Below are 26,494 nucleotides of genomic sequence, written 5' to 3'. Positions count from 1 at the left end.
ATAAATAAATAAATAAATAGTATGTTTTATGCAGAACTGAAATCTTAAGGAAAGGTTTTAATCAAGTTTTGAAAGCTGAAGGAACGTAAGGAATTTTGCTATGATTTACCTGTTCAAGTCCCTCTCAAATTTTAATTAGGAAGATTTGTTAGCAGCTGTCCTTTTGGATTCCCACCTCCGCTGATCTGGAACCACGTAGACTTGACACCAGAAGACAGCTTGAATAGCATCAAAGCATCAGCTGAGTCAATTGCATCAGAAGACCTGCACTGAAATAAGGGAGAGAAGCCAGAGCAGATGTAAGCATGCCATCATGAGTATGCTAGAAGCAGTGGTTAATTAGGAGATAAGAAAAATGTATTAGTACAGGAAAAATAATGAGCTCATAAAATTGAGTACATTTGACAAAGAGGAATATTGGGGAGAATACCAAAGGTTAAAGGAGGGGCAATTGCAATTTCCAGTCTTAACAGTATTGAAGATTAAGATTTTAAAAGCATTTCTGAAGTTCCTTTACTTAAAATTAAAAACAAAAGGCTTCTAAAAAGTTCAAGCTCTTTTATTATTCTTGACATGTGCAGTTTGATTCTTTCTGTTCATACTTTGCTAACAATGAAATTACAGCCCTGGTTGCCCTATTCAAAATGAAAACTCTACTCTGAAAACAGACATTCTCTCGAATTCTTTTCACAAAGACACTTGTTTTGCTGTTTACTACCTAAGTGTTACTCTGCACAGGCTGCTGCTCAGCAATCCACAAAGCAAAGGAAATGCTGTAGGGTCAGGGGAGTTAATAACTACTGATTAATTAATAAACATTGGTAATTATTACACATATTATTCATTGCTCTTCTATTCATAAGAAGGTGGAAAAAAGGCTGGATCTAACAGCACTGACAGTTAAATAAGTCGCTATGCTTTAAAGTATTTTTGTATTTATTCTTCAGTTGAAAAAGCTGGCAATTCCACAATCTTTTGTAAAAGGTTTCAGTGTATTCTTCAAGGTCAAGTTTCTTAGGAAGCTGGAAACTTCTGTCTTTGGCGTACAGCATCAATTAGCTACATGCCTACTACATCATGACCAAAAAATTATGTTGGTAACATTTTCAGAAATCTAAGATTTTCTGGTTGTGTTTCCTAAGCCCACCTTTGTGCTTGTATTTTTGGAAGGAGTGTGAGTCATCTGAAAATTCCCTACTTCTTAACTTTTGTTGACATAAGTAATTTGTTATCATGTATAATCATACTCAGCTGTCAACACCACTGAGAGTCAGCAAGAAGCAGGATGAATGTGTCTCAGGGAGGTACAAGTCTTAAATACAGAGAATTCATCAATAAGAAAAATAATAATAATAAAACCCTAAGAAATGCATATTTACTTTGAAAGGAAAGCAGACCTAGCCCATTTAAACACAGGATTGTGAGAGAAGACTAAAGTGTGTCCAAACCCCTCTGAATGTCAATGAGATTTGGGAAGCTATATCCCTTCTGTCACACAGAAATTACCAACTTATAAAAGTCTGGCTACAAGTCAATCATCATGGTGAATTGGATGTCTTTTGCTTTGATCTTTTGGGTCAGTTCAAACCCTGAAATTGAAGCCAAATATGCGGCTTGGGAACCTGGAAGAAGGGAAATCAGAAGACGGTTTATAAATCCCTGTAAAGAGATTAATGTAAAGCCCTATGTACTTGGCTGTAATCAGAGACAGGAAATGCAAAGCCATGATATAAATTACACAGACCAATGACTTTGGTTAGAAAAAGAAAAAAATAAACCTTGGATGTTTGCTATGAAGGTGCCGTGGCTATTATATCGGTCAAAGTTAAATAAAAAGCAAAAATTGCTAATCCAAACCTCACAGCGTACCATAATCAAGCTACTGCAAATTTGGTCATGCCTGTGGTTTTTGGCTACACAATCTTTGTTCACTGACATAATGTGAATCTTGACAGTTTGCTGTCAGAAAAAGAACACTGAGAACCAAAACAGCACCTCATTATCACACCCACGCAATCACCCACCAGCTTTTCCAAAGCACCTGTCTGCCCTCCTGTGCAAGCCAGCATCCCAGCTAGCCTGAGCAGCCTCCTCTGCCCAAAGCTCTCCCAACACTGAAAAGCTGTGGTTGAAACAGGCTTATGAAATCCTCACTAGTATTTCAGCTTTTCCACTTGGAATAATGAGATTTAATAATCTTCTCTCATGCCCCCACTCAACCTCCATATAAACTATGTTGAAATAAGGGAATCATAAAACCCCCCTTGTTTTCATCTCTGCACTTCCTGCATTTTGCTTTTTCACAATGTTACAGAACTGACATTAATATTTAACTGATAGTACTTTTAAAAGTGTATCATAGAATTATACACTATCCAAAAGGATCCTTAGTTGTAAAAGGTCAGAATAGAATCATAGAATCATAGAATAGTTAGGGTTGGAAAGGGCCTTAAGATCATCTAGTTCCAACCCCTGTGCCATGGGCAGGGATACCACACACTAAACCATCTCACCCAAGGCTCTGTCCAACCTGCCCTTGAACACCACCAGGGATGGAGCGTTCACAACTTCCCTGGGCAACCCATTCCAGTAAAGAACTGCCTCATATCCAATCTGAACTTCCCCTGTTTAAGTTTGAACCCATTACCCCTTGTCCTATCACTACAGTCTCTAATGAATAGTCCCTCCCCAGCATCCTTATAGGCCCCCTTCAGATACTGGAAGGCTGCTGTGAGGTCTCCACGCAGCTTTTTCTCCAGGCTGAACAGCCCCAGCCTTCTCAGCCTATCTTCATATAGGAGGTGCTCCAGTCCCCTGATCATCCTCGTGGCCTCCTCTGGACTTGTTCCAGCAGTTCCATGTCCTTTTTATGTTGAGGACACCAGAACTGCACACAATGCTCCAGGTGAGGTCTCACAAGAGCAGAGCAGAGGGGCAGGATCACCTCCTTCGACCTGCTGGTCACGCTCCTTTTGATGCAGCCCAGGGTACGGTTGGCTTTCTGGGCTGCGAGCGCACACTGAAGATGGCTCATGTTCATTTTCTCATCATCCAACACCCTCAAGTCCTTCTCTGCAGGGCTGCTCTGAATCTGTTCTCTGCCCAACCTGCAGCTGTGCCTGGGATTGCTCCGACCAAAAATAGTAATAGAATAATGGAGTTTCGAAGTGGATTAACCAACTGCAAACTGAAACCATGACTTTATCCCCTTCAGCTGGATTATAAAAAAAACCAACCAAACAAACAACCCACAAACACAAAAGAAAAAAAACCACACCACCATAAATACCCCCCCCAAAAAAACCCCACAAAAAAAAAAACCCCACACAAAATCCAAACCAACCAACCAAAACCCCCACAAAACCAACAAATGAACAAAAACCTCAAACAAAACAAAACCACCAAAGAAACCCCCAAGAAACTAACCAACAAAAAAATCCCAAACCTGAGCACCCTCCAACCTTCTGCCCCCAAATCTAAGCCATGGATTTTCATTTTTCAAGATCAATTGCATTAAAAAATTTGGCAAGTAATCCACAAACACAGCAACTACAACAAAACACCCTTACTATGCTTGGAAATATTTAGTTTAAGGTCACCCATGTGTCAGTGAGGTCCGTTATGGAGTAAGGTGCCACTCAACATACACAGAGTAGGAGCATAAACCCAATGTTTGCTTAGAATTTACATAAGCGCTTAAGCCTGCAAATGTTTTATTCATGTTGTTCTCAGGGTGTGTTCAGGTAAGTGGATGGTGGATTTGCTACCACCCATTGCATGGCTCAGTCTCTTGGAAATCTCCTTCTCTAGAAAGCAGGTTTTTAAAGCACTGGGAGACTGAAAGATTAAGGGCAGCATGTAAGTGTGGGGCTTGGCGTTTCTGTATGTTAGGGAGATCTCAAGTCACAGTTCAGGAACAGTCAGCCAGGCACCTCCAAACACTGGTGCATGCCTAATAATATCACCCTTGCAGCTCTGGGTACACCCAGGATTCTTATTTTCTAATCTCTAGGAAAAAAACAACCAGTCACAGCAGGCAGACCTTCTGTGTTACTTGAAGAATAAGTTTTCACAACTCATCAGTGGCTGGCCTGGATGCTGAATTAATCTTCAGTTTTATGTCTGTCCATTCAGTGTCTTTTATATTTAGTAAGCAGCAAGGAATGGCTCGTCAGCAGGTCACTAGCTGCATGACTCAGTGGTGGCTTGTAACAGTGAAAACACAGAACAGGACATCTGTGAAAGTTTCCTTAAAATGCAGAATTCAGCCCGGGATGAACTCTCTATAAACACCATTTGTAGAGAAAACAAACATTCCATGTACGGAAAGCTTTGCAAAGCTTACTAGCTAAGCCAAGCACAGCATCAGCACCTGCAAGCATTCACTGGTCTAACTCCAGCACTCCAGCAGCTTTCTAATCACTGAGGCTTCACACATTTGCACATAGGAATCCCATTTAAATTCCGCTGAGAATCAGGCCAAGAATCAGATATCAAGCTTGACTATGAAGCTATCTCACTTTACAGGCAGCACATACTTTCCCAACAATATAAACACAAGATTAACGAAGGTAAGTGCTACAGGTGAATCCAGGCCCTGACACTACAGACTGCCTCTGCTTATGTCTCTGCTTTTTAACTCAGACCATTAAGCAGGGCATGGAGCATCCAACAAGTAGCACTTTCTAATCTGAACATTTCAGGAGCTCTTATATACTGCTGAATTTAATGCATTAGTTCCAGACTCAACACAAGAAACCTTTAAATAGAAAGTTCACCAAACAGTGTAGAAATCAGTTAAAGTTGCAGTTCCCTGGAACAGTTCATACTCTGAAATTACATAAGTGATCTGAATTAAGTGAGAACTACAACCCTTGGGAGCAATTTCGAACAGCACTAATGGAGCACATTGAGTTCTTTATGTCCAGAAACCGTCACTGTTTGTTTGCAATAGTATTTAGAGCACATCTTGATGTTGACTCACAGATGCCAAGCATATTATATCACCTTTTAGTGGTTCTGTTTAGTCAGCTATAAAGTTCAGCATCTGGTTCCTACTGGGGAGCTTATTTATACGGAGCACCTACTTATATTCTACATACAGGGAGATCAACTGTAAAGACAAAAAGGATCGATGACTAAAGGAAGCATTAACATGGGTACAAAAGAACAGATTCAACTATATACACACAGGATGAGGAGAAAAAAAAATAAGATAGAGCTAGGTTGAGAGGATTACTCAAGGGTTTCAGGTTATGATTTCTGGGAGCCAGAAGTTGTTAAATTATCCAGGACAATCATAGTGAAGACAAATCACTCTTCCCTTAAATCAGTTCGAAGTTTTAAGGTGGCTTTCTAAGTTTCTATTTTGTTTATTGAATAGTTTTAATGGATAAATATTTGAAATAGTTTGCTATTAGCACATAGTTGGGGCTGTTCAGCCTGGAGAAGAGAAGGCTGCATGGAGACCTCATAGCAGCCTTCCAGTATCTGAAGGGGGGCTATAGGGATTCTGGGGATGGACTGTTCACTAGGGACTGTAGTGACAGGACAAGGGGTAACGGGTTCAAACTTAAACAGGGGAAGTTTAGATTGGATATAAGAAAGAAATTCTTTACTGTCAGGCTGGTGAGGCACTGGGATGGGTTGCCCAGGGAAGTTGTGAATGCTCCATCCCTGGCAGTGTTCAAGGCCAGATTGGACAGAGCCTTGTGTGGGATGGTTTAGTGTGAGGTGTCCCTGCCCATGGCAGGGGGGTTGGAACTGGATGATCTTCAGGTCCTTTCCAACCCTAACTATTCTATAATTCTATGACATAGTTGAAAAGGGGCAGTGAGTAAGCTGACTGGAAAAGCAAAGCTGTGCTATTATTTCTGACTCTCACTGGAATATCTAAGTTTCACAAAAATACTTTTATTAACAGACAACACCAATAATTCTCAAGTAAAAACCCCACTAGGTGGGAAGCAATATTTTCTGTTCCTCATCACCACGTCTTGAAAAATAGATAGGTTCTGGTCCAATAGTGTATTCCTTGATATACAGTAGACTATACAGACTGTACAATGTTATACCTTAAAAATAAATAAAAAAATAGAATGTTAAAAATTACGCTTTAGTATCCTTCATTTTCCTAATCTCAAAATCTCTTCTCCCTGACAATTTGTGTTTAATATTTTACTTTACTAGAGACTGTTGAATTTGCAGCCTAGTGGTTTGTACCACGTGAAAGTCTGGAATCCCATCCTTAGACCCTGCTGCAAAAGCCTCTGCTCTTGCTGTCTTTTTCTGATATTGATTCGCAGTGGATACTGCTAATCCCAGTTCTTGGGCCAACCTACATCTCATTCTCTCCCACGTCAAAGCTATGCTCCAGCGAGTAGGTCTGTTATGCTTTGCATATTTGTAAGTATGCTAATTTCAAGTGTGTACCTTGGAATACACTTACAGGTTTCTCCCCCCCCCCGCCCTACAGCAGCTGCATGATGGATATTTCAGACATTTGCCACCAGAGGGAGATGTCAAAATTTCACAAATGGAAAAAGGCATTGACTAGGGTAAATTCTCCATCCTCCACCCCTCACCCCCCATTTCTGGAAACCAGCTACATTTCACAGTACAGACTAAGTTCAATGTGCATGCCATATTTAATAAACATTTAAACTCAAATTTGCTTTTTTTTCCCTCCAGTAGAGCAAGAAAAAAGAGAAGGAAAAGATTTTCCTGTTACAGAATATCATCAAAATGCTCCTTTTTAACCATTAACATTGATTCATTGTCCCTTTCATAAAAGCAAATTTTTGATTAACTCATATTCTGAGAGGCTGCTTTACTTCATATACAGATATATGTATAAGAAATGGAACTCTCCCTTGAAAGGTGGTCAAGACAGGTTAGTTAAGCCAGAGATGCCCAGAGGAATATTCCACAGAGGAAGTGGAATTTATAGGAGTCCTTCTCTCTTCTTGAAAGGGACAGTGACCATAAGCACTGGTAGTGGGAGAAGCTGGGATCCAGCCTCAGGTTCAGAATCCCCTGACCTGAGACCAAGGATGCACTGAATACAGATGACTCCACATTCACACAAGCCTATTGAATTGGAACCAGACATACATACAGTCTACAAAACTGAAAAGCATTGGAATAATCTAGGATAAACTCAAATGAAAAGCTGATTTACACTGCATTTAAAAGTTTCTTTCAGCCTGGCCTGAAACATCAACAGGGAAATATATATTTAATTTAAAGAAAATTAAAAAAATAAGTTTTGATGGCAAAAAGCTGCTGACAGTTTCTTTATGGAAGAGAACTCAAAGCAAATTCAAGATCAGCTTTTGGACAATGGCATGCGAATATTCATTCCATTGGCTCACATTTAGCACAAGCTTCATACAAAACCCTCCCTTCCCCAAGATCTTTGACTTTTGTGCCTGTGCAAAGATTTCAATTTGAGTGATCTATTCTGTATGAGTTATAAATCACCTTTCAGAAAGTCTGCTTGTTACAGAGAAATATAATAGTGGAAGAAATCTCTTCTGATTTTAAGTTCAAACTTCTGTTCCAAGGCATTTCTTCAGCCTCTCTTTCCAGCTGTAAGATTTCTTCTGAATACAATTTTTATCTTTTGTAGCCAAAGATTAATCTGTGAATGCTGCCTTTTCATACCAGGCTCTTGCCTCTTCTTCAGATAACTAATGCTCCTCATTTCTGAAGTTACATTTGGCAACTGCCTGATTAGAGGAATATCTACTGCTGTCCAGAGCACTGCCTGCAAGGGAATCCACGTAGCCCAATTGCTGCTCATTCCTGTATGAGGAAATCAGCACTCTTCACTGTAAGGCTCAGAGGAGCTCAAGACCCATGCCAGCTGTGCTGTGCTGGAGGGGCAGAGTAACCCTGCCCAGGGGACTGGTCCACTCACCCCCTCAGACTCCACACTACAGCCCTACCACAGAAGCAGAAGCAACATGGAAGGAGCAAGTCAAACTAAGAGGGAGGGGCTGTTTCCCTGGTTCCTTAGAGCTTCTCTTTCCATATTTTTAATACTCAAAGCTGACTGAGAGAGATCAGTATCACCTTAGAAATTGAAAGAGGCACATTAAAAAAAGACAATCTCTGTAACCTGGCTTGGCCAGGTGAGCCAGCCAGCAGAATCAGAACTGCTCTGATTTCTACTGAGCAAACAACCTCCAAACTGCTGGCCTTGAAATTAATTAGATTGACCCTTCCCCAGCTAGAATTTGTCGGACTTCTTAAAATAATTAGCTCATAACTTATGGCTGTAATAGATACTTTTGGCATTTCTTGCAGTTTCAAGCAGAACACCTTCTAAGACTCCAGGTGTTAGGCAGGGTGAAATACCACACAGCGCAGGGCTTTATGGAGCCTTTCCGGCTGCTATAGCAGACAGCACTGGTAAAGAGGCAGAATGTCAGACTGAAGCGTTCATTGGTCCCCTCTGGTTCTCAATTGTTATCTGTTTATAAGCAGGGGCAGTTTTTAACAGAATCACCCTTTTAATCAGCACAGTTAGCTCCACTAAACTTTTTTTGTTGCTGTTGTCTAATCAAGTAACAAGACAGAGAAGAACATCATGTGGTGGTTTCCTGTGCAAGAGCAGCAATAAAAGTAGAGAACACTGAAATGGACAGTTCACACTCCATGAAACAACATAACAACCAAGGCTGTTAATTAAGGCATTTTTTTCAGCATTTGTCCGTTTCACTTCTGAGTAATTTCTTTTCCTTCAAGATACACAACCCAAAACCTCTCCACCTACATTATTAACCAAAGTTGCTCTGTCATCACACAGTTTTTGCTTCAACATTTAGATTAAAAAGCAGCTCTATGCTATCAGAAAAACAACACTCTGTGTCGAAGTCCCAGGATACTTACTCTCTACGCTGTTGACCCTATTCTGGATTCACCTGAAAAGTTTCTTCCCTTTAACTGTGAAGGAACCCATCACATTACGAACCAGGGTTTGTCTTTTACAGTTGCACCAAATTCTCCAGTTGTAAGACAAGTACATTCCTCATGTTCCTGGCAACTCAGATAAGCACTATTAACAGATGCGAAGTTTACACCGGACTTGCTCTGTAAGTCTGTGCTCTAAAAGTACTTGGGAAAGACAAAAGAAAGATAAATTCCCCAAAGGACTGTTTTATAAAAGAAGCTGAGATTTCTTTTAGTCTATCCTTGAGTCCCTAGGAAAACAATTTCCAGTTCTTTTCTTTCAGCAAAACACTAGTTTTGGAGGATGGGTGTTACATGAGAGCTTAGCATATCCTTGTTTTTACATGGAAACAAAGGGAATTTTACTTCAATGAAGGCAAAAATTAACCTACCACTGACAGTTTTGTTTCCCCCCCTAGAGCAACACAGTTGTTTCAGTGAAAGAAAAAAAAAAAAAGGGTGAAAAAATAATAAAAAAGTAAGTTCCACTTCCATTAGAGACCTTGCTTACCAGAGAAGTGTAGCAGTATTCAAACCACTATTGGAAGCTGAAGGGAGGCAGACTGTGGAGGTCACACCAAACAAGTGAGCATTGCTGGATCCCTTGGCTCAGTAGGGTTCAGCTGGAGAATCAGCTCTGCCCAAAGCAGCAGAACCTCTCACCCCCCCCTGTTCTCGTTGTGTCCCACCTGCCCCAGACTGCCTAAGGGAGGAGCTCCCAAGAGAGGCAATTAGGAGCAAAGGTTCACCTCTGCTCCAGGGCTACATTTCTAATTAAATGCTCTTCACAATCAGCAGGCAAAAGGTTTCCAAACAACACCCTCTATTATGCACAATGACTACCATTAAAATACTGCTTGCTAACAATTGGAGTGTTAATCATGTCTTCATTAAGGCATTTTTTTCCTGTATAAATTAAAATTATGAGAACTGGAATAAGAGATAGGACATGATTAAACTTTAAAATAAATCTATAGTGGTTCACTGCAAGGAAAAACTGACATCTATTAATGACTTGCAAGTCTATGTTGGGGATAAGGAATAAACTGTAAATTTACAAATAGCTATATAGTAACTGAGAAGAAAAAAGCTGGTTTTATCTCTATAGCCAAACACCTACTGATAACTATAATCAACCTTTTGATTAATCCTGACCTTGAAACCCAACTTCTTAGGAATATTACAAGTAATTTTTTAGTAACCAGTGGTTGAAAGTGAAAAAAAAAAAAAAAAAAGAACAAAAAGATCAATGTATTATTGCTTGCATTACAGAGCTTTTTGTCAAACAATTCAAATATTTCTTTTTAAAAATGAACTGCACTTTGGCTTATTTGTTACATCAACTAATTAGTCATCACATCACATTCACTTAATTATGGATTGTTCATTTTCAACAGTTAAGTTTGAATTAATTATCAGAATTCTCATTAAACTGCCTGCCACATCAGACATCGCATTAAAAATTACACAGCAGGAGGAATGAGACCATCACTGGATCCTAGCAGACATGCTCTGGGCAACCCTCTCTCTTTGCAGCACAGGGTGGGGGAAGTGAGCATGAGAAGCTCCGGAATATAAAGTAGATCATATTACGGTTTCAAATAACTAGATTTTCTGTCGTAAATAGAAAACTTGCACGTGTAAACCTCTTATAGCTTAAGCTGTATGAAAAAAATTATCTCTCACTATAAAACAGAGTTTTGAGGTCTGTGGAGCAAGATGATACTGTTTAAACAGAAGGTTTTAAAACAAGTGCAAGACAGTCACAGGTAATAACTGGTTATTTGTGTATTTATTATTATGAAGTTATCAATAAATGGAAGGATTCCAGCAACAGAGGTGCTTGACTATTTTCTGATAAAAATTCTTAAAACTTCTGGGAAATATTCAGATAGAAACAGAAAGGGAAAGTCGATAGTGAGAAATTTCTAAACTCAGTACAGCTACTAAATCAAACCTAAAAATGGCAGATAATGATACAGACCTAATTTAAATTTTGATTTGAAACAACATTTTGCAATTTAACTTCAAATATACTCTGACAACACAGCAGAAATGTAAAACCAAACCCTTTTGGTTAAGCCTATGTATGTTTTATTAATCTGTGAACATTTTCTGCACCACTTCAGGATGATGAAAACATTTCACCTTGGAATACTAACCCTGCTAACCCCAAAATAACTCTTAGATGACAAGCACTGCCCCAAACCTCCTCCCTTGTTCAAGGAGACAAAACTGGAAAGAAAAAACGTGTTGGCAAGGTGAGTTGCTGAAACAGCTAGAGGCAATGGTGGCTGCTCTACAGAACACAGTCATATTCATGTCTGTTCCCTGCCAAATGCACAGGAAATATTAAGAGAGCTAACAGGATAGAACAAATTAGTAGATGGAAACAAACAGACCTACCCCAGTTTTCTAAGCACTGCTTAGCTTCCCGTGGCAGTGTTTTTCAAATTAAATATACAGAACTCAAACAAGCAAGATAAGAAACATCATTACAGTGATAGACATTGATGTGGGCAAAGAGGATATGGAGCAAAGGTTTGAGTTGGATATTCTCAAAATATAGACTTGAACAAATCAGTATTAGAAATACCAAGTAGCCTGGAGTCAGTTTACTGGTGAATTATTAATCATTTCAATTGCTTGTTAGTACGTATACTGAAAACATAACTTTTGCAGAGGTACTTGCAAGAGAAAACAACTCCTCCCAAAAATAACTCCTCTAAAAAGAGCTTTAACATGTTAAATGTAACAACCAGCTCTCTATATTACCGAGACCTTAAAAACATGCTGAAGTCTAGTTGAAAGTTATCGGGCTTTTAATTTAAAAAATCCAACATCACTGTCAGATTTAAAAATAATGCAGGAAGCAATCTAAGACAAACATAATGAAATACAGTGTCTAAAATGATAATGGAAACTGAGGAGCAAAAAGTCAATCCCATCTCAGAAGTCTAAACCCATGTAGCTTACAGCTTCATATCTCACATATGCATGAAGAACTATAATATTCTTGCAATAAAACTGATCACATAACTTTAAGCACAATCTCAGAATTTAGCTCAAAGCAGAATCTGAGAAATATGGGCTTTCATAGAATAATATAGGAGGAAAACCTCAACACCACTGTATACATGAAAATAGACCATATGTTTTGGATTGTTCAGTGATCCAACTCAGACTGTAATTTTGATGCTTACCACTCAAAACCAAAACTGGGGCACTACTGTGTATAACAGCGACCTATAAGTCAGCAAATACAACAAACAGCATAAAAACTCTGGACAACCATGAGGAATTTTATAGCAAGGTAAACCTGAACCTCACAAAGAAACAACAGCCAAATCACAGGTGAAAAATTGGAAATGGAATGTGGAAGCCAAGGACCTGAACTTTCAGACCAGTGCTTTATTAATGACAGTTTATTTTCAGATCCACTTTAGGTCAAGTCCAGCTGCCAATGTAATTAGTAACCTTAAAAGATGTTTAAAAAACTGAAAAAAAGTATTATCAAGTCATCCCTGCTAAAGCTCTAGCTCCGAACCCTCTTGCAATTTGGAAACTAAAGGAACATTATACTTCCTGCTTAATTTATCTTTTCAATTTTCACAAGCTTTGATGTGCACAAAAGCAAGCATATGTTTTTTATATAACAGCAACTGCAATATCTGCAAATATGCTTTTTGACAATAAGCTGATTTAAATCATTGCATAAATGCAGACTAATTGTTGCATTTCATTTAATTTTTCCTTTCCATTGAAATTAACTGCCCAGTCTCCTTCAAGGAGGCAATTTACACTGAAGGCTGCCGAGGAGACTTCATCGTTCCCATAACAGTCTTGCCAATGCTATCAGAGTAAAACGGCATCTTTTTATTATGCAAACCCAGAAGGAGAATGGGTAACTTGGTCTGAAAAACAATTCTGTAAGATGTTCCGAGAATGTCTGGTTTGACCAAACATAATTTGTGCCTGAAGGAGCAGAGGGCAAACAAATTTCCATCCCATGTTTTTAAAACAGCAGTTGAAGAAAGTAGAGTGCTACTTCACATTGATTCTCTCTATGAAAAAAACCCAACAAACCCAAAACACTAAAAAAAATAAAAAAGCCACCCCCCCACACAAAAAATCCAAAACAAACCAAACGAAAAAACCCAAACCAACCCAACCTCCAACTAAACAAAAAAACCTCTCCACCTAAAATAAAACCCTCAAAGCCCCAATCCCGAAACAGCAGCATTGCCCACAGACTGATCAGAACAAAGATCAGAACTGGTCAGATCCACTGCCTTTCAGGTTCCCTTTTGTTCCCCTTTGAAACATGTAATTATTGGCAGGAAATGTAACTCTCATCTTTCTAAACCCATTTCCATTTAACTGCCTCCATTCCACCAAAAAAAAAAAATGCATTAATATAGATCAAAGCGTCATATTGTGCTAAAATCTGGACCGAAAATAGTTTCTAGCATTCAGATAGAGTTTCTTTGTACAAAGAATTCATATAGAATGTATAGAATCCTTCTGCCATTCTCTGCAATGTTAAAAAAAAAGTTATGCCCATTCTAAAGAAAGATGAAGAGTGAACAAATGACTTAGTCAAGTACAGCACAGTTTTGGAAAGAGTCCAGCAGTCCGGGTTCTTGTCTCTTCTTACATTCCTGACCTCTTTAGAGACTTGTCAGATGTAAGAAAATCCTCACATCTCTGAAAACATGGACCTTATCAAAGATTGAGTGAAAAGAGGTGTGGGAGGGAATCAGAGCTAGGGACACGCTGAAAATCAGCAAGAATAGATTAGACGCAAGAGTTCTGGTAAATATACTGTATCATATGTGCATATATGATAACATGCATCCTGTGCACAGGGCTGCTGAAACAGTGCAGTATGAGTGACATTTCAAAAAAACAATAGCCATGTTTCATGATTCGCCCTGAAAAACAGCACTGTATACTGAAGACTCAAGATTTGGAAGACCTGGATTCTAATCGGTTTTCAGCATCAAGATGTGCTTCTAAGGATGACAACTTTTGGGAGGATATCTCTCAAAAAAGCCAACTTGCTGTTTTTTATTTTTCCATCATGCATCAGCTAAATTGCATGGGAATAAATCTGTTAGCCTGGAAATTTGAGAGGGTGAGCCTCATAGATTTTGAAATCCCCTAAAAGTAAGGGAGGGAAAAATCATCAAAAATATTTTTGTTTAAGTGCTTTGAAAGTGTGACTCAAAAACCAACTCCCAAACCCTGGAATTCACACTGAGTACCTGAAACTGGTATTTCAGCAGACCCAGATTACTTCAGTATTTTTTCCCTGATACTCACTAATTAGTAAAGACAAAGAAGAAAAATAATTTTTGCTTTGTTGCAGTAGCACCACACATTTAAAGTTTATGCTCTGAGATCTACAGAAGTTCTTTTACAAGATAAAGTTAAAAAGATAAATCATTAGAATATGCTTGACTGTTCAGTGCTTGTCAGTCACTTTGTTTTCCTGTCTTCATAACTGCTTAAAATAAAGCATAATAATCAGTTCTTGAGATAAAGTGATCTAATTTAGGTCAGACAAAAGATCATTGTTGCAAGTCTTAATTTTCTCAGTCTTACAGATCTTGGGTATTGAGAGTGTTAAAAAGTCATGAAAACTGTACTGATGATCCATGAGTGCAAGTGCAGAAAACAGAGGCTGCAAACACATTGTAAAAAGTTTTGCCATTACTGCTTGCAACTTAGTCCCTCTATTTTCCTTCTGATTTTGTCACTTCTGTGCATATGCAGCATACACATACACAAAAATAAATTGCCGTTTGGTTGTGGCTTTGTCTATAATGGAAACAAATTGGATTTCACTCACACTAGCAAGCTGCTGACAACAAAGCCTTTAGTCAGAGACACGACTGTTTCTGAAACAAGTATATTGATCTAAATGTAGGCACCAAAGTAAGTTAGAAAAAATCATTCATCCATGAAATAATGCTCCAGACGTACACTAACAACTACCTTACAGAAACAGAAGTACAGAAAGAAACTTTCTGTATTTTAATAACACAAGTTCTTAAAAGTCTCATTAAGTCTCATGGAGCTTGAAAACTGTGACTACTAATAATTTTATCATATTTAGTGATGGAGAATAAGAGGGTGAGAAAATGGACAGGTCTTAGTGTCATTTAAATCTCAAGCATTCTTATCTGTTTCAAGGGAGAAGGTGCAGATAAAATGCTCTTCTCTAGAAATCATTTTAAGGTCAAATTATTCTGGCCAAATTAGTCCCAAGAGTAACTGTTCATTTCACTGGAAGCATACCAGAATCGGATTTGTCCTGTAGGGTCCAATGAAGAAAATAGGATTATTTCAACCTGACTTAAGAGGGCATTATGGAAAGCTGTAAACTATACACAGAGTGGAGAACATATCAATTACATGGAGTTAATTTGTTGTTATGTCAAGTTTTGTGGGTTGTTTTGGTTTGGTTTGGGTTTTTATTCATTCCTTTTTTTCCAAAGTCCTCAAAAAATCAATTACAGCCTTGGAAAAATAAAAACACAAAACCTTCATGTGAAACAAGCCTGGGGAAGTTTATTCCTCTAAAACTGCTAGGCCATATCCTCTTGGTTTTTAGACAGCCTTAAGTCACAAATCATTCCACTGAGCCTTTGAGAAATTCCTTGGCTTTAAGGAATTTAACAGAGCACTACTAGAATGTTACGTAACTTATAAACCCAATCTACAATGTATTATAAAATTGACAGAAATTGAGTATAACTTATATAAAATTGAAAGAATACTCAATGCAGAGTTTATGCTAGTGGCAGACAACAAAGTCTGACATAGCTAGCTAATATAAAATAAACCCATCACCATTTCTGAGTAAGTCTGAATGAGCAGAACAATCTCATACCATACTAGGCCTTGCATCACATGGCCATATCATTTTTTATTCAGGATGGAAAGTCCCTACATCATATTTTTATACTGTGTAACCACAGTCTTGTTTTGTTTTATGTCTTGAAAACTTGTTTCTGTGTTTTTTCTTGAATAAGTTTTAGTCACCTGATTTCTTTATCCACTGAAAAAACCCCATCACATTCTGTTGCCCTGACCTTAGAGTGCAACAGGAGTATAATTTCTAGACAATTCTTTATTTTGCATCATAAACAGCACACAGATAGGGGAACTGAAACTTGCACAAAATAGTCTTAATTATCCACTCATTTAAGGTAAGTTCTCGGTAAACTAAATTGCACTGCAGTCCAAGCTTCAGTAACTATAGAGATGTGCATAAACAACTGAACAGAAATAGGAATTTTATCTTTTACAGGTGATAACTCTTATTCAGGATCTCTGACAGTGCTCAGCAATTTCCCCTCTTTTTCTCCAACAAAAGGTGTTGATCACCTACGTTCATTATAATGTAGAATTCCTGGGATCTCTGACTGAAAGACCTCTTACCACTCCATCAGGAAGTCTGGATTTAAATATCCTGGGACTAGTTTTCAGGAACAGTGAAATTCCTGGTGAAATGCTGATAAAGGGTATATATTCTTGGAACCATTGAAAGAAAATAATATAACACATGGTGTTTCAAAGACACTGACTGCTACTTGAAGAGAGTGTACAGGCTGCTGAGATGGCTCAGATAAATATATGAATGCTTTCTTGCTTAGACATTGTAATGCAAAAGTACATACCTTCATTGCTTAGTAAACACCAAAATGTTGGAGATTTTCTTTATTAAGTTATTAAGTAGCATTCCTGAATTGCTGTTCTTATGAAATATATATTACATCAAAAACTCCTTGAGAATTTAGCCAGTTATTTATGTGTATGTGCATTATGCTGTTTCATTGTTCATGAAAATTTGCATACCCAGCCGAATATTAACAACTATTTCTAGTTGTTAAACTAGATTAGTTCTGAAAAAGCAAGCTTATCTATGAAAACAAGGCAATGTTGTATTCTCTTTTCAGCATTAAATGGAACAATAAACAGGAACTGAAAAAAAAAACCCCAATGTCTTAAATGCTAGGTTGTGGTACTTTTAAAATCCATAAGCTGTATTACCTTTCTTCCTTCTTCATGTTGCTTCCACAGCACAGAAAAACCTTTCCTATGCTATGCCTTTGTGCGTAAACTCAGGGGCTTTTTGTTAGAAAAGCAATTTCTTGCTGCAACAGTAAACAAAAAAATAGCTATGGCCATTTCCTGTTGCTCTCAACCCAATGTCTTTGCCCTACCAAGTTTCTACGAATACTTTTTATTATTGCTCTAAGGCAATATTGGAAACAAATCATTAACATGTGGCTTGTTGTGTCATAGTATGTGCGATGCATAAATAAAGAGACGTTTTCAGAAAAGACTATATTATATTTCTGTTTGCCACTGGTTAATTTGAATTTATTAAGAAGTTGCTCAGTTACTATAGACTGTGATAAGAAGCCAAGGTGAAATGTGGTCAGTGATTTCTTTAAAATCAGAATTGGTTCAGTACATTTGTAACTGCTTAGAGGCTTAGAAGCCCATCTATATGGCATGCTTTTCTTAAACATTCTTTAATATATAACTCATATATCCATATTTTAAAAATCAAGCTTCAGCTCTATGATAGTGAGCAAACTACTTCTGCTTCTTACCTGTAAGATTTTTATCTTGAACTGTTAAAATGCTAGTCAATCATGTATGCTGGATGTAACCAGCAGAATCAGGGATCTTCATTTCTCAGCCTTAAGCAGGTTTTGAAGGTAAGGATTTTTACTTCTTAATTCATTTATTCAATTCCAAACGAATTCAAAAAGGCAGAGTTAATACCCATAAGCTGAAAGACAGGTATGTCTTGACATCCATACAAATGTACTCTGGGTGATAAAACTGGATTTCACGAACTAAGTCCCCCAAGAAAGAAAAAAACAAAACCAAAATATATGATTTCTATCTGTCTGACAGTTACTACATGAAGAAATTGAAAGAAACCTTCTCCAAAATTGATTCAAAGTGTTAATCAGCTAGGCATTACTGAATGACATTATTAAAGACACATAACCACTAACATAACTGAAATGAGTGATCAAACAGAAGATATCTTGCTGGCATGAAGAGGTAGAAGTACTCATCAAGATGGTAAGCTCTGGTGGCTTGAACAGGGTTACAGCAACTAGGTATGCATATGCTCCAGTTTTAGGTCTACTACGAAGGTAGCAAGGTAGGCAGCTTCTTATGTCAAATGCCTCTGTTTCCTCCATCATAAACAGACATCTTATTTATCTGCTTCATTCAGAAATTTATGAGTACAACGCACTTCAAAGTAGTCAGTCTTTATGCATGCACTGAGGCAAAGGGGAATTTTCATGATATCCAGAATTGCCTGAAATTAAGAAGACAGAAAGAGCCACAGTCTGCTTTGTCTAATCATGATAATAGAAAGCATTCAGATCTGTAGTTAAACAGGGCGATCCATGTACCCTTCTCATCAGCTGCAAGAGGCATCAAGGATCAGGATTATGAAAACATGATTCTGAGATGTAAAAAACTAGAAAAAGTAAACTTAAGAGAAATGTCACCGTAAAAGAGAATACATTGCTTTTTTTATTTTCCCCCTTACTTTCCCTTAATACTTTTTAAAATTTTCTTGAATATTGCTGGATAACCATGTGAACCAGGAGGACCTCAAGCCAAGCAGCATGTTTTGACATATGTTGAGTGACTAGAGACTTATTTGTTATATTCCTCCATGCACCTAGGCAACAGATACTGTGCATTTCATTGGCACAGTACCCCTGTACATTATGCCAAGCAGACTTACAGCGCTCTGTACTGTAACTTTTCTGCTGTAGGTGCTTTTTATCACACCTACCATGGGGACCATATGGTCTATTGCATCAGCATTAGTGGGTTCCAATTTTTACCTACCAGGAAAAAACTTTTTCTGCTATATTTCCACAAGTAATCACCTGAAGCATAACAAGGTACAGTTAAATATTGGTGCAAATCACCCAGTGGGCAAGCAGAAGGGAAATGTCTCATCTCCTGGCCTTATTTTGAAGAGCGGAACACTAATACCAGCTGTTAATCTCATTATTTATTTATTTGCTTATAATATATATTAAAATAAAATATTTTAAATATGTATATTTATTACATAAAATATATTAAATTTATATAAAAATCAGTGCCAGATTTACCTCAGTATATTCCACTTCAAAAGATTCAGTCAAGCTTTAAAAAACTGACTTGACTTTAGGTTTGGGACCATTACCATATTATGCTGTCACCAGCAATTTTTTCCCTTTGTTGTTTATTATTTCTTCCCTATTTAAAGGTTCTTTCAAAGGAAATAAGAGAATTATCCTGCAAAATAAGCCATCATAGGAAAGTCTGGCTTGACTTCTGAAGTGATATGGAATATCAGTATTTCTCCCTGGATTCCTTTTCATTTTTACATATACTTTTAGCAGTTACAGACATGGTCTCTCCCTTCTGACAACAATTCAGCTAGGAACAGCACAAGTGTTAAAAACATTTCATAAACTACTTTTGTGAACTGTCAAATCCAGATACTGTTGGCTGGGTCATATTCTCAGATGATAATTTCCTTGGATGAAGGACACCATCATTTACTTTGATCTGTAAAAATCTTCTGTTTTAAATAATATGTAAGAATTACTTTCAAAATTTTAACAAAAGCATCATTTCCCTTTTCTAAACAAATCTATTTATACTAGTTCCAACTAAACATTTCTATTAATAACAAGGGGGAATATCTCTCCCTATAGAAAGGGGCATCCTGCTGTGACACTATTTTGTTTGCCTCTCATCACTGAGAATATTGATCTCAATGCAGTTCCTGCTGGAATAAAGATTTATAGTTGCTCAGATTTTGGAAACACTTAATTAAGCAGCTGCACTAACTGAGTTTCAGTAAAAGGAAATCCAGAACATTTTGCAAAATGCAAAGTAAAGCTCCATACTCAATTCCTGGTTCTAACTTGAGGAACTAGAGCAGCCTGAACAGAAAAGAAGCCATTTCCTACATCCAGTTATTTCACAGAGTCCTATCTCCCTGGCATTTTACTAGCTAAATACTAGGACAAACAGAGACAAGATTGGGACAAAAGAAACTTCTTACCTCCTTGGAACATACACTTGGAAAGAAATTTTCCTGTTTGAAGGGGAAACCTTGATCCACACTTGGCAAGGTCAGGTGAGCCAGATTCAAAGACACAAGTTATTCCTGCCTTACGGAATTTATTAGAATGTGGAATGAGAGTGGGACTGGAGAAGGCTTCCTTAAGTGCTCAGAGGTAGGAGAGAGAGATCTTCTGCTCCCTTGAGAGGCTCAGAAGTAACTGTTGGGCTGAGTATGAAGCTCAGAATACTTTGCAAATGTTCCCCTTGTTTATGAAGTGGTGTGTGGTCTAGGAGGGAAGGCGGAGGGAGATGGGAAGTTGATGTATTTAACCCCTTTTCTTGCTTTGCTTGATTGTTAATAGATCAAAGCTGCTAGGTGGAATGAAGTCCTTGCTTGTGACCATAACCAAGGCATCTCCTGGAATTCCCTGTGCCTTCATAGACAACCTCAAAGGATTCTCTTTACTGTTTCTTGTCTCTGGGTTCTTGGCCCAGAGTAATGACATGAAGAGGGAGGTGATGACCTGAGTGGTTTCTTAAAGCCCACCAAAAAGACTGTCTGTGCTCTCCCAGATGTCAGAATGTCAGAGAAGGATCAGTTAAAGTGTGGGCTTCAGCAGGAATGTTGTGCTAACGGGTTGCTTGGTTGGTTGGCTGGGGGTTTTTTTATGCTATTACACTGAAGTTTTCATTCCAAAGCTTGTGGGAGGAAACAAATACTTTGGTGACTGTTAGCCCCCTCACATTAACTTGTTACTGTTTTCTCAGAGCATAGAGGAATTCAGCTGTTAACAATAACACCCACTTAATGCTGTAATACCCAAACAAGCTCCCGCTCTCTGATATTATCTAGAGGGAACTATCTTAACAATACTGTAATTAAAAGAAAAAGGAAAAAAAGCTTTCCCTCAGAAATTCTGTTTTGACATCCCTAAAGGTAATGGCACATAAAGCAGATACCCTTTAAAGTTGCAATAAGCTGAAAAAAAACCCTATTATTTGTTTTGTATGCTTGTTTTTCCTAAATAAGAAAGCAGAGTTACAGCAGGTAAACAGTATAGAGAAGGAAAAGAAAAAAAAGGGGGGGGGGGGGGGGGGAGGCGGGGGAGGAGGGACCAGAATAGAGCCCTAGAATAATAGAATGGTTTGGGTTGGAAAGGACCTTAAGATCATCTAGTTCCAACCCCTCTGCCATGGGCAGGGAAGAATTTGCCCCTGCCCCAAAATACTGGAGGCTTTGTGTATTCTATTACAAGCTTGCTTCAGGGAAAGGAAAAAGAAAGAACTGTGGAGGAGATTTGGCTCTGGAAGATGGAGAAGGTCTTAGACATGTAGGAAGAATGGCAGCTTTTCAAAAACTGACAGCCTATCCTAAAGCCTTCTGTCATATAAACACCTTCAAATTAGTGGATTTCTATAAAACTTCTTAAATTTCCACCATTTTATTTTGGTGGTTTGTAAAGTTATCCTTACTGGATACTATTCAGCTTGATTTTCAAAAGGCAGAAACAATTATTTTCCTTTACTAATCAAACACGTATTTGTAACTGTGATGTCCATTAAAGATCAATAAATGTGTTCACATAAACTTTGACTGAGTTCTGAAAAGTCCTGTATGCATGACTTATATGTGAATAGGGCTGCCTGCTTGGATCAGTCAATGCCATTAATCAGATGTGCGTGCTGGATGCTGTGCTGTTTGTACTGTGTACAAGGAAGGAAATTCTTCGTAGCAGAGACAGAATATCGCATAGTTTTAGTTTCCATGGCTTTCTGTCAGAAGTAATTTACTGACTATTAACACCTTTAACACAGAGTATGGTTGTCACAACCATTGGTCTATAACAGCCAGGCAGTTTGAGAATCAATGGAACACGAGCAGAGGACTGGAGAGCAGAACTCACTATCTGGGTGGATTTTTGGACATATTTTCACAGTACCATGGCAAATAGGACCATCAGAATCATACCAGAACTGCAGCTGTTTGCATATGCATCAGGATGGATGCTTTTAATGGGCATTAAATTATCTACAAATACAGAAGCATGGCCAAACCTGTAGAACAAATATACAATTACATTTCTATTGCATTTCATTTGTTCTGCCAGAATCAGGCTGCTGGACCATTTAATGAACCTTTCAAAATAAGGACAAAAAAATTACTGAGACTATTAGTTTTGAAGAAATGCTATATGATATCTTTTTGAAAGCTATGGCATATGAGAAAGATTTAAAGATAATTACTCATAACTGCTGCCATTTACCACAACCTTAATTAATATGCTTGATTTGCTTGCTCAAGTAGTATTCAGGTCACAAAACCCAACAAATCTGAGAAGCAAAGAATAGCATTTCCAGGATGTATTTCCTATAGTGTTAAAAAAATGACAGCTCTTTGCTGTTCCCTACCAGCTTCTGCTTTACAACTTCAGTTATCTACAAACAGTAACTGATAAAGTTTCATAGCATTCTGCCAAGAAAGAAAACTGCCTATTCCATTATATAGGAAAACACAGTGATCTTTGCCCCAGAATAAAACAGCAAACCCATGATTTTTAAAGAAGAAATTGCAAATGAAAGTCCAAATGTGCTGTGACAGAAGGAAACTTTACAGTTAGAACTTTCACTAGATATACTTTGGAAACCTGTTATGCAAATATTGATCTATTAAGCTGCAATTCCACAACAGCTCCCTAGTGGGATGCCACAGTGCATTCATTATAGACAATATAGGGAAGAATGAGAATCAGGGAGGTTTGTGATCTGAAAACGACACACATACGATACAGCCTCGCATCATTTACACAATGTCCAAAATGTATGTTGTAAGTGTTGAGGAAGAGAGGGTATTTCTGTAGCCTTTTTTCAAATTAGGAACCTACTGCAACTAATAAATGAATCAGCTTGAATAGTATCCTATTTGTATGTTCATCTTTAATCTGTGTATTTATGTGATCAGCATTGAGTGAGAAAAGATTTAAGACAAAGGGAAACTATAGCCAGCTATCTACAGGCAATCAAACCAGTGTTGGACATTACACTGCTGCAGGACTTCAGCATATGCTTAAGTGCTTTGCTGGAACAGGGCCTAAGTATGAAGAAATCTTTGTTAACCCCCTGATCTGTCTCGGCTGAAAGGCATCAGGCTGACTTCAGAGCAGTTACTTTGTATTCTGGCATGAGCTATAGACTGAAGCATCTGATGATAATTTTAGTCCTACTTCTGATATTCCTGGGGTTCTGTAGGGTTGAGTCAGAATGGTGATGCTATTCCAGTGTAGAATTCAGCTGAGTTTTGTTTTACATAGAGGAAAATATTTAATGCAGAAGTACTGTGCTTAATTGGCAAGTGGTAATCCTGGTAATCCTGTTTACAAAAGTTAAATCGCATCAAAGAAACCATGATTTTTTCTTAGGCTACAGAGAGCAAGGTGGTTTTACGGGCACCATTCCAGTTCCAATGCAAATGCCAGAGAAAGGTGTGAGAGCTCTCAACCCAACAAATGCAGGGAAACATCCATCCACATATGACCACTCTCAAAAGAACTTTTCCATAACATGCGCTATGCTTTATGTAAATGGATGTTTAGGAGCAAAAGAACAAAGCAATACTTATTGCAAGATCTGATGCATCATTTCTGACACAAGGGAAAGAATGTTTTCTTCTTGTCTTCCTCTCTCTCAACATTTTTTTTCCTTTATGGATTAGAAAAGAGTATCATAAAAATTCTTGTTGCAGCCAATGTATCTGAAACTAAATCCATGGTGCCACTTGTTTAATTAAAGCATATCTCACAAGGGCTTCTAGATGCAAGAGAAAAATAATAAGTCACATGGATTTAATTTTATGCAAGATCTTCTTTGAGCTGCAGATATATGCAATCTGGTTTAAATCAGTGAAGGAGGGGAGCTTGAGCAACTCATAAGGCTCCACTCTTGCAGTTTAATGAATACCCCATAGATTAGTCTGATATCCAAGAAAAGACTATCAAAATCTTATTGCTTTTATTATTTAGAAATATTTCATGACACAATGTAATACAATGTCATTTCAGAAGAAAAGCTAATGCCTTGGGAAGCACAGCAGTTATATCACAAGCATTGAACCAAATACTTACATAAGCAAGAGCTACAAGACCAGTTCTGTAAGCCTTTAAGTCAGTGAGCCTGTATTTCCTTTTGAGATATTTGCTCTGGCAGAAGGTACAGCAAAAGACCATCACAGTTCATGTACCGGGCATTTTTACACTGTAGTTAGAACTAGATGTTGGCACTGCATTGCTAAATAACATATTTTAAAGAAGGAAGCAAAATATGTGCAATGGGGAAAAAGGTTTCATAGAAAATTTCCTGCCAGGTTACAAGAAAATAATTTCAAGTAATAATCAACTTTTACATTTTGTTTCATAGGATTCTGTAACACTTCCATTAACTCTGTTGGTTTTATCAGGTTTGGGTTTTTTGTTTTTTTCTTTTTCCCCAAGGGCTATCTGAACAACAGGTATGCATTATAACTATTGGTGCAGTGTCATTTTTAAGGTTTTATATCTGTGATCATTGGAGAGAATGGAAAAATTCCTATGTATGTTATTGGTATTGGGTCAGACAAAGACTTCTATGCCAGCTAATCCAGTGGCATTTGTGTAAAGAAATTTTTTTAAGTTATTAAGTGCCTCAGTTTGTCAAATGGGCATAGTTACAGCTAGTGTAGCAGGCAATGTACCCCAGAATGGTTTTGTCTGGATTGTACTCTTTTCTACTTCTGAATGGCCTAGGAGGAAATTCAGCTTCTCAAATACATTCTCGTTAAGATTCTATAATTACTTCTTGGCCTTGTGACATGTATACAATATTTACTACCTGAGTTTCTATGACCTCAAAGAGATTAAATTTTGAAATCTTGCCATTTCCCTTAATTTAATAGGTAGAAACGTATTCTCAGTGAAAACGCAGACATAAGAGTATACTTTTTATGACGTTTTGCCTGTGTGTGTGTGTTGCAGGAAAGGAATATTCCTTATTAGTTTGAATACTTACAAAAACATGAAAGGGGTAATAAAACAGTCAAATGACATCACTTAAAAAAAAATCAAGCTAATATTAATGAAAAATATTTTACAGTATTCATGCTGCACTTTAATGCAGTGGAGGCGGTTAGAAATGTAACCTAAAGTGGTTCAAAGTAGTTATTAAATAAAACATACAAAGATGTGAAGCACTCCTGGCTTTGTTTAACAAATAGAGATTAAATCCCAAAAGATCTGTATGTACTCAACTACTAAGAAAATCATCCTAAATATCTCTTAGGTCAGGACTCCCTGTCCTCCTCCACATCAGGTTGTATAACACAGTTCACCTACAGTGCAGTAACTTTCTCAGGAAGAGCACAATCAAAGACTTTCACTGCAAAATGCCCTTTGTGGGATCCTGGTCTATATGAATATGGCACAGATTTTGAGCAGGATAATTTATTCTGCATTGAACTCCCCAGTGCTTAAGCTATACTTTTGCTAATAGTTGAGCTTCTACTCCATGACACACTGGAATCTGCAAAATTGAACTATTCAGTGCACTACAAATCTTTTTACCTCCACTTCTCTGTAACGAGGAGATAGTACTCATTATTCTGTGCGCACAAAACTTGGGATTCATTCATCTGTGTGCTGTTTGTGGTTCTGGCTGTATCAGAAACTCTACTGACCTAATGGAAAAACTCATATTATGCCAAAGCAATTTCTACATGCCTTTTCTTCTCACAGACCTTAAGAACCACAGGGTCAGTTAATCAGCTGACCTGTTCTTGTGGCACTGAGCTGGAAACAGCTCTTACGGTAAAAGTGCACAAATATTCAAAGGGAGAAATTTGAAAAGATTGCCCAGTTTTCTTATAAAAACACAGAAAAAAGTTTACCTGTTTATTCCTCTATTTAGAGACCTAGTATTATTTAAGAAGCCATAGAAATAAAACCATGTTGAATGCAAGAGGCTAAAGCTTTGCAGCATAAAGCAAATTCTCAGTTCTGAAGCTTCTAGACAATACAATTAATTAAATGACTTGAAGCAATACTACACCTTGCTGATATCTGTTTATTCTGATTTAACCACTTCTCAAATTTGTATAGATTAAACTAATTTAGAGAACAAATCTAATTCTTCTAAACCCAACTAATCCAGAGAGGTCATAATTGATGACTACCATAATAAATGTTATCATAATATATAATAGAAAGTCATGAGTAAGGTAACCTACCTGACTCATAAAGGCTTAAAGATAAATTCTATGCCATTTAATTTTCCAATTCATCTTTGAGGTAATTTTTCCTGAATTACTTCACATACCAGAAACTAAATATATACTTGTAGGCAATGTGAGAGAACCTTAGTGTTTTCTGGAACAGAGACATTAATCCACTTCCAC

The 26,494-nt window shown here is 37.7% G+C and overlaps 1 protein-coding gene across 1 annotated transcript in view; it reads right to left on the bottom strand.

Annotated features, from left to right (window-relative positions):
* ATP10B (ATPase phospholipid transporting 10B (putative)) overlaps positions 1 to 26,494 on the bottom strand; it is a 241,866-nt gene that overhangs the window by 128,874 nt on the left and 86,498 nt on the right. The window contains exon 3 of the mRNA XM_065690824.1: positions 110 to 269. The gene's annotated coding sequence lies outside the window, so the exon portion shown is untranslated. The remainder of the gene's footprint in view (positions 1 to 109; positions 270 to 26,494) is intronic.

Source organism: Lathamus discolor, chromosome 10 (genome assembly GCF_037157495.1).
Source record: "Lathamus discolor isolate bLatDis1 chromosome 10, bLatDis1.hap1, whole genome shotgun sequence".
NCBI classification, from domain to species: Eukaryota; Metazoa; Chordata; class Aves; order Psittaciformes; family Psittacidae; genus Lathamus; species Lathamus discolor.
The sequence above is the reverse complement of the archived record's forward strand: the minus strand, read 5'-3'. Positions and strand labels throughout refer to the sequence as shown.